Below are 9,981 nucleotides of genomic sequence, written 5' to 3'. Positions count from 1 at the left end.
ACACACACACACACACACACACACACACACACACACACACACACACATGCACGCACACACTGCACACAGTAAGGACTCAACTCAACAAACATTTGTAAAACTGAATGACAAAATATAAAAAGGCTTTCATAAGAACATAAATTACCATAAATGCAAGGACTACCTATTCAACTTTGTTGGGCAGATATTTCTATTAAAAATTTTGTCAATGGAAATTTCAAATGTTTGAGAGCAAAATATACTTCAAAATTTTGTTTATATACATATATGTATATATATTTGAACACATAGTCTAAAGAGGTTATATGTTCTTTGATGAATGCAACTAATGTTGATGTGTAGGCTTATTTTTGTTGTAAAGTTTAATTAAAAAAACAATTCACCATATGATTTGTGAAATCTACAGGTACTAAATAAAATATTTTCATCCATCTGTAAGATTTTAAAACTGTTCTAACAAAACTATAAAGGTATATGTAACAATCAAACAGCATTTTACATTTTAAACCCTTGAAAAGCTTAATTCTCATGTCAAAGCCCAGAAACAAATTCTCTCTCTTACAATATCATTACATTTTTCACCATTTGGGGGCCAAAAATGTTTCTATAGTCTACCAAGTTGCAAAAAGTTCACAATTATGGTAGGAAGCCACTGACTAGCCCCTAAACTTTTTTTAACCAATATTTTCTCCCATCCTTCCCACCTAGCTTTGTTTACAAAATATATTTCACACTCTTGCCATTTTTTTATTCTTTCCTTTCCTTTCAAGACTACAAACTACCTATTTCCACTCTTCTCCATTACTAATTGCTGATACCCTTGCTTTTCATTCCTTCTTTTTTAACACAGCCTTGAAAATAAAAACAACAATCAAAAGAAAACAAAGCTGCCATCCACCTACACAGTCCCACTTAGCATAACTAAAACTGGTTAAACAGACAGGGAGACAAAAACAAGGACCATAGTGGCAGCAGCAGGCCAAAGATAATGAGATTTATAACTTCAACTGACTCAGGCCTACTACCTGAAAAAAGGATTCAATTCACAAATTAAAGAAATAATATATTTACCAAAATTAGCTGTAAGACTACCTCAATTAATTCTACTTCTTCCCTAATTATTTCCCTAAACCAACTCCAGAAACCTTTTTCAGGCCCTACAGAAGGCTATCTAAACCAAATATTCCACTTGCAAAAAATACTACATTCGGTAGTGAAATATTAATGGTTTATTTAATTAATATTTTAGACTAAAGCACAAAATTTCATAAGACAGCAAATAAATCTTAATATACTCACCCAAACATCGTAAAAGTATGATTCTACTATCATATCATACGTTTAAAAAGGCTTAGATCATTTAATAACTTTTATAGCTTTACTCTCCATAGTTTTATAGAAACAAAAATCAAGACCCAACAATAACAAAAAGTTTAAAATTTTAGAATTTGTAAAAATAAAATAGAAATGGCCGTGAGACATGTAGACAAATACTAGATAAATAATGTCAAAATGAACAATGAAAGTCAATACAATAAGCTTAAGGATTCTTCCCTTCCCATGAAGTACAAATAAAGTAACAAAATACTCTGAAGAAAAAAAATTCCTCATTTTTAATAAGTCATGTATCCCATTTCACTAATACAGCTATTGTACATCATTATTCCAATAAAATTACTTTAATGGCCCAAGCTAGCCTCTCTTGTATATAAGAAACATGCCCTAATCACTAATTTGTTCAAGTGTACCATATAAATATATGACCCTCTCACATTCTAGATCAGTTTTTTCCATGTGAAGACAAAATGGTAAATGGCTCTTAGCTACTCCTAGTACAACCACAGCACTAAAATATGTAACATTAGTTAGCTGTAATTTACATAGCACTTTGAGGTTTGCAAAAAGGCTTTACGAGTATTATCTCATTTTAACTTCACAAAAAAAACTTGGAGATGGGCACTATTATTATTTCATTTTACAGAAGAAAAAACAGAGGCAGGCAGCAGTCAAATGACTTATCTAGGATCATGTCTAAGACCAAATTTAAATTCAGGCCTTACTGTGCTACACCACCTAGTTAACTCTAAACCATAAAAACTAAAGATCCCATGGACAACTTAATTGCAATATCTGTGGCAAAACTCATCAATTTATTTGCCAAGCTGAAAGTTTAAAGAACATACATAAGACAGAGCCAGACACCTAAGTAATTAATGTATAATAAAGTTGGGATAAATTCAAGTACAAATTTAAAAAGTCAAGACAACATTAAAACAAGTGACACAAAGTAACCTTAATGTGACAAGGAAGAGATAGGATAACTATCAGTCAGTGGGAGAAAAAAAGTCAAACAAAAGAATCTGACACAGTAAAAGAGTGGCAGCTATCACCAGAAACCAAAGGGCATTATTTATATATACTATTTACATAATGTTTTCAGTCACACTCACATAAAAACATAAAGAATATTATCATCAACAAAAATGTTTCTACAAACATACCCATTGAACTTGAGAAACTAAGTCATATATGAATCATTCAAGTTGTACTAGGCTCTAAGTACCACCTAGTGCAGGGGTGGGCAATCTGGGGCCACAAGTGGCCCTCTAGGTCCTCAAGTGCGACACTTTGAATGAATCCAAACTTAAGAGAACAAATCCTTTTATTAAGTGGATTCTAGAGGTCTGTACTAAATAATAAATAAGCCTTTTGACCAATCACCTTTTTCCAATACTTTTATTTACTCCTCCCCATTACCTTCCCCCCACCTCCAGGGATTTTGCATCTGTACAGCTCCCCCCTTTCCTCTTTTAATGCTTACAGCTAATTCCAATTTAAGCAATCTTTCCCCTCCTCTTCTTTTAATCTTTCCTTAATGCCTCATGTTTTAATCAAATCAACAACTAGGGCAAAAAGATTATTAGTAATGAAGAAAAAGAAAGAGGATAGATGCCAGCATAATTATTAAGAGTTTGGACTTCTCAATACTTCTTTTTGCACTTGATTTTCTAAACCAGTCCAGACCCCTACATACTCCCATATACTAAAGTGTATACCACTTTGGTGTATGTCTTAGTACAGGTTTTCTCTGGTATAGGTTGGACTAGATGGCCACTGAAATTCCTTTCAACTCTGAAAATCTGTAATAATTTTGATAATGAAGAATAAAGGCTATTAGTTCTTGAAGTAAAATCACCCATATAACCCAGAGTGATCCATACTTAAAGCCTTTCAGAGGACACAAGTTCCACTTCAGAACCTTCACAAAGGTCTTCATCTACCAATCATTTTTTAATCAAACTTTTTCCTCAAAGCACCAGCCTTCATATTTAAAAAGATAACTTAAATACTAACTTTTAAAAAATTATCCTCTCCATCCCTCCACAGTGTAAACCATAGTTTCCCAATTACAAATGAAAGATTTTTAACACATAAGAGCCAAAATGAGAGGCTTTTGCTAGATCATTTCTAAAGTCACAGTTTCTAAAAATTCCATGATTTCGGTTCCACAATTAATTCAAACTACTTAATCTTAAAGTAACATTTTAACTTTCTCTTAAAAAAAAAAGAACCAATTTTCAATATCTGATAATAAAACCTATCAGGTATTAATGTAAGCTTTAAGTTAAAAACTTGTACTTTAGACATTAGTTCAACTTGTGACTTGTAAAATCTAACAAGTGTTCATTTACATTCTTTAATTTATGACATTATTGATTATTTCAAAAACTGATTAATACTTTTGTTACAAAAGCTATAAAAACTGTTCAATTACAAGCAGTTACAACATTTTAGATATTACCAGTACAAGTTAGTAGTGGATACATTAAAAAGTCAAAATTTTTTCTGAGAACATTTCTGTGTTTTCTCTTAGCATGATCTATTCATCAATGTTAATAATATCTCATGAGCTGAAGATGGACAATAATCTAGGTCAGGAAGGAATACAATAATGGCAATCAATGCCTTCTCTCTGTTGATTATTTCCCATTTAAAATCCTGTATATTGTACATAACTTGCATGTTGTTTCTTCATCTCCCCTTCACCTCCCATCCCCTATCCAGGCCCCCCCACTAGACTGTGAGCTCCCTGAGAGTCAGGAACTAGTATTTTCCATTGTTTTGTTTCTGCCTTTCTTTGTACTCCCACCACTTATTTTATAGTGCCTGGTATAATAGGGACTTAATAAATGCCTGACTTGAATGGAACTGATTTCAGAAATGTAGTTAGCAGCCCAAACTACTCCTTGTTGCACAGTGGCTATCTCTTAACACTAATATTCTCCTGGTGATGCTATATGGCCATGAGTCATGAAGCACCTTGATCTCAAAAGACCAAAATTGCAGACGACATAAATGAGTGTTCAGGCAATACTCAAGCAAACCCCTTTTTTATAGATGAGGAAACCGAGGCCCAGGAAAGTTAAATGACTTGCCTAAGGTCATATTGGTATAATTATCAGAGGTAAAACTTGAAACCAAGTCTTCTGACTCCAGAACCAGTGCTATTTCCACTACTCACAGGGTAAGCTTAACTACTGTACAGGATGTGACCAATGATAACTTATACACAAGAAACAGCATAAAAATTATCACTAAGGTCAAATATAAAAAGAAAAATAGCAGGGACAATCAAACATCACATATAGCAAAAGGGATGGATTACAAATGGACAATCCAAATGCTGTACTGATGTCCACAGGTGAAGCTTTCAGTGTTTATGAGGGTTGTTCTGTGGATGATTTATGAAAAACACAAATAAGATGGAACACAAAAGTTAAAATGCACTAAAGTACACATTAATAGACATTTTTAAAAAGCTTGAAAAATAAAGCACTGAAAATTAATATATCACTGACCATTTTTTAAAAAGTCAAAAACTCCTCCAAAGTTATCATGTTAATGGTAATACTAAAACCTGTCATTACTTTTCAATAGTCTGAAAATATAAAGGTGCTAACCAGAGTTACTGACATAATTAGGCTTAGTAGAAAAGTTCTCAAAACTATTAAAAAGCTTTTTTTTAATGGCAGAACTGACACAACTACAAGATCAAATCAGAATAATTCTCACGTGCTTACAAAGAAAAACTTTTTGGGGAAAGAATAGGCTGAAATGCTTTTCCTACTCCACTGACAACAGAAGTATTTATAATTTAAAATGAAGTTAGAAAACTTAGTAAAAGGCCTCAGACTGGAGATCAAATGCCATGAATAACCTAAAATGCTCTTCAAAAGAATACTTAACCTTAATCAAAAGTCTAAAATGTCTTTTTGAAAAGCTGAATTTAATGACATAGGCATCACCTGGAGGAAAGATAAACTAAATATTCATTATAAAGGTCATTAAATTATTGCACCTTTATCTTCCTCCAGTCATCCCTCCCCCCCAATATTTTTTGGATTAGTTCAGGTCAAAAAATATTACAACTGAAGTGACCTTGAAGATTATCCAAGCCAGCCATGAGTTTCCAACATAAAGAAAGTGAGGCACAAAGAAATTTGAAGTCACTCCCAGCAAGGACAGGGACCAGGAAGCATCTGACAGTGAGAAGCACTGACTGGCATTTCATAAACTTTCGGAGTATCATCATGTGAAAGCAAATATTAAATTTTGCTGCTAAACTTCTCCAAATCCTACCCTGCCTTCACACATTGGACAATGATGGTAATAACGGAATAACGGCTTCAGGGGCTATCTACCTGGCTCTAAGCAGTCTTTAATTCCATCTATCTCTACCTTGGTTGATTCAATCAAGTCCATACAGCCATTAATCTCTACACAAAATTTGACCAGTTCTTTCAATTGCCAACTCACTTGATGTTAAGAAGATATATTTTGCTGTAAAACTATCACAGCAGTGGCCAGTAAGATTTCAGATTCTAAAATAAATTTCCAATAAAGAAAATACATCAAGTATGCAAATAAATGGAAAAAAAAATCCACATTACCAGGGATCCTTAGTCAACAAGTTTGTGATTCTATTATTTTTAAATATTGGGGGGAAAATTGAACTATACAAATTTGTAATCAGTGTCTCGAATTTCTTTTAAAATTATGATACTAAAATTTGGGGTTCAACAATATCAAGTTTCATGTGTGTATGTGTGTGTGTGTGTTTAATTTAGTATTGCCAATTATTCAAGTTATATTCATAGGCAAAACAGAAACTTTCAATTCTTTATTTCAAGTTTTTACCAACATAATTAAAGCCAGTAACTACATTCTTTGGTCAACTTCTATGATGGGTGACTAAAAAAATTAGCATTGAGTACTGTCCATCACAAAAGATAATAAAGCATAGTTTCTATCTTACCGACAAGTAAAATTTTTGTAATCCCTTATCTGTAACCATATATTAAGTACATCAAGTATAGAGAAATGCCTTCATATGAGAAAAGGCTAAAAGTAGTTCTCACAAAAGTAATTTGCCAAAGACATGTTTATATTTAACAATGTCATTCAAAATGATATCAACTTAAAACATTTTAGATATACTACCACCTTACATAAATGACGATCATCCAATTATCCAACCATGTTCTAACTAAACTCCTTAGAAGCATTGAGGAATATGGCAAGTCTCAGGCCTCCAGATACTACATTAAGATCAACAGGCCCCATTTTCAAGATGTTAACTTATAATTTTCTTTTATAGCAAACATTTAAATTTTTAAACAAGAATAGTTGTTTCTGACATGGTCAAGTTAAAAACCAGCTCTTCCTGGAAGTCTTGATCATTTCAAATAGACTACTGCACCATGCCTTTAAATCAGTCTCAGGAGGTTGGAAATTATACGTTAATTACTGAGTATAAGTATTTTATTCTACTACAACCCGAAATGGTATAAGGTTCACTGTTATGAATTCTGTAATTATCCAACACAGGAAAAAAGATGAATGATCTGGTCATCATTTTTAACCTATGCTAAGTGAACTCACCACAATTAAGAGGGCACACAAAGAATTAAGGAAATTTAACTAACATACAAGAAAAAAAATTGAAATTGCACCATACTAATAATGCAATACTAATGGCTGTTGCAGAAACAGGGATAGGGATAAAGATATAGAAAAATAAGCCCACACAAAAAAGGGAAAAAGACAACAGAGTTACTGAGAGAAGGAAAAAAAAGATAAAGTTCAATGAATTTGGAGTTAAGAGGACCTGGATTCAAATTTCCATCTATATTATAATGTACAAGAGGTGTGACCTCAAGCAAATCACTTAACATCTCTGGGTCACAAGTTTCCTCTTCTGTAAAATGAGGGACTACATGGGTCTCTTAGATCCCTAGATCAAGGTTTAAAAAAAAAAAGAAAAATTCATACAAGAAAAAGAGCTATAAATAGCTGAAAACCTAGTCTTAATGCTAAATAATGTGGAGAGATAAATATAGATAGATCTATAGAGAGATCTCTCTAAATACACACACAACACACTTCCCTAGTAAGGCAGTATAGTATAGGGATAAAATACCAACCTGAGTTAGGAAGATCAGGGTTCAAGTCTAGCCTGTGACACTGGCTGCCACCCTGGGCAAGTCACAACCTCTCAGTGCCCTAGGCAACTCTCCAAAACTATAAATTGCAGACTAGAGATGCCAATCAGAATTGGTAGAAGGAAGTTTCCTACATTTAGTCAATAAAAAATACAAAATATTTTAAAAGATAAACTGCTAATGACTATTCACTAGTTCTGTGAAACACTTCTTAGAATTATATTTGAATACTTTACTATCCTCGTTAACAATAAAAAAGGAAGCCTGTATTACTGGAAGAGGCAAATACAAAAAACTTGAATAACTTGCCTCATTGTTTATTTAGGAATGCTCCATTTAAAAGTGGGCCAACTATAGGAACTTGGCTATTGCATAACAAAAAATAAATGAAATAACAATGTCTATTAAAATTTCAGTTTTGGTGACGTTTCTTTACCTTCTAGGACATAAGGTGATTTATTTGTTCATTCTTGTACAAATCTACACTGGTTCCATGTAGCAAATTAAGAGCAGTCTTGTTAACCCCAGCAATAAAGCTCAATAATTCTCATATCACAAAAGATGTTAATATTTTAACAACAAAATTCAAAGTGGACCCAATTCTTAAACAACCCTTTAAGGAAGATGGTCTGCCAACTTTATTTTGATATATTAAGCACGTGGTGCCTATTTTAAAGACGTCTATTCTAAATTTCCAACTTATCTGTGCATTTTTCTTCTTTTAAAAGTTTTCCTGAGGCTGCTGATTTTAGGGCAGTTAAGCTCTAAATCAATATGAGAAGTCGGTGATGCTTCAGGAGTAGGTACTGACACTCGAGCAAAGATCGGACTTCTTTTAAACTACAAGGAGTGACTTCATGACTTAAGAATCAACTCTATGTTTAATCCTCATCCAACACTTCATTTAAATAGCAAGTGTCTATAGCTTCTCCTTTAACTCTCAGTAAGTAATGGAAGAATGAGGCAGAGTAATAAAAAAAAAAAAAAACTACAAATAAGACCGGTCAGCCTACATTCACTCGGCCTTTGACAGAATATTTGTGGGGCGATGAGGCCACAGTCACACTGGGTCTAAAATCAGTCCTGGAGACACGAGATTCCATTTAAAGCTTTCATTTTTTTCAAAGAATAGCAACACAAGAGACAGCTACAGTTAAAAAAAAAAAACTAGAGATAAAAAAGAGGGAGGAGGGAAAGATGAAGGAGAAAACATAAAAGCAGCCATTTAACGAAAATAAAGGATATGGTTTAAAGTAATGGTTGGAAGCAATGCCAAGAGAAAGGTCTGCCGCAAAGTGGGAAGGAAATCACAAATGGGAAGGGATGAAGGGGTTCGGGAAAAAGGTGACTGCAAACAGGCAGAAGAGGAAGGGACGACTTAAGGCCCAGGGTAAGGGCAGGGGTGTGGACCCCCTCCACCACCACCCCAGTCCCCCCAGGAAAGAAAGAGAAAGCTGCTTCCCGACTGCTGAGCGAGAAGAAGCAAGAAGCGGATTATTTAACATTTGTTGCTCCGCCGCTAGGAGCTGACCTCTGAAACGCATCCATCGCTTCCAAATCCGGGCCAAGGCCGAGGAAAGGGCCAGGGCAGAGGCCTAGCCGGGAATCGGGCCTGGCGTCCCGGGCTCCCGGAGAGGTGGGGGAAGGGAAGAGAAGGGGATTAAGCAGCCGAAAAGGGCCTCAGAAGAGGAGCACCTCGACCGTCAGCGTCGGAGTCTTTTTCCCACTCGCCCGCAGCAACGGGCGGCGCTTACCTGTGGCGGGAGGACAGAGAGGTCCCTCGGGTCTCGTTCCGGCCCCGCGCAGAGTTCCCCCCCACCCCCGCCGCACTTAACCCCGGGATCCCAACGGAGGCGCGGCCCCTCGCCGCCGCTGCTTCCTTCTCTGCCCGGGCCTCGGTCTCGGCCGCCGCCTCAAGGGCTGTTTACACCGTCGGGCCCTTCACACCGCCGCCGCCGCTGCCTCCTTCCCTCCACCTTAGCGCCGTCGCTGCTGCCGCCGCCGCCGCCGCCGCCTCCTCCGTCGCGGCCTCGTCTCTCTGGGGCATCTTCCAACCACCGACCCCTGAGAAACAGAGACTCCAGCCGCGCCGGCAGGAAACTCCCCCGCAACTGCCAACGGGGGACGAGTCGGTCAGAACCCAGGCGGCTTCTCCGCCATTGAGCAGCAGCAGTAGCAGCAGCAACTCGGCTCCTTCTGCGATGGGCGCCCCCCCCCTCCCCTCCAAATCCTCGATCCTCTCCGCCCCTCTGTGGGCCCCGCCCCTAGCCCCCGCCCATTAGGAAGCCACGCGCCCTGTCACGGAAGCCCGTTCGCTGAGTGGCCTGTCGGTCATTGATCTCTTGTCCAGTTGGGCTCCCTCTTGCAACCCCGCATTTTGTTTCCCCCGCCTCCATGGATTCGCCTCTGTTCCAAATCTCCCATTGGGCACCAAGGGCCTTTCTCAATTGGACAATATGTATGTCCATCAAGCACCTCC

The 9,981-nt window shown here is 36.9% G+C and overlaps 1 protein-coding gene across 2 annotated transcripts in view; it reads right to left on the bottom strand.

Annotated features, from left to right (window-relative positions):
• Nucleotides 1–9,726, bottom strand: part of PPM1B (protein phosphatase, Mg2+/Mn2+ dependent 1B) — an 89,312-nt gene extending 79,586 nt beyond the window's left edge. The window contains exon 1 of one of the 2 annotated variants that reach the window (XM_069071609.1): nucleotides 9,257–9,726. The gene's annotated coding sequence lies outside the window, so the exon portion shown is untranslated. The remainder of the gene's footprint in view (nucleotides 1–9,256) is intronic. The other variant, XM_069071610.1, reaches the window with a different exon arrangement.
• Between the last annotated feature and the right edge of the window lie 255 nt (nucleotides 9,727–9,981).

The sequence above is a fragment of the Petaurus breviceps genome, unplaced genomic scaffold (genome assembly GCF_028583685.1).
Source record: "Petaurus breviceps papuanus isolate PSGF00001 unplaced genomic scaffold, PetGlider_PUasm1.0 90842, whole genome shotgun sequence".
Lineage (NCBI taxonomy): Eukaryota > Metazoa > Chordata > Mammalia > Diprotodontia > Petauridae > Petaurus > Petaurus breviceps.
The sequence above is the reverse complement of the archived record's forward strand: the minus strand, read 5'-3'. Positions and strand labels throughout refer to the sequence as shown.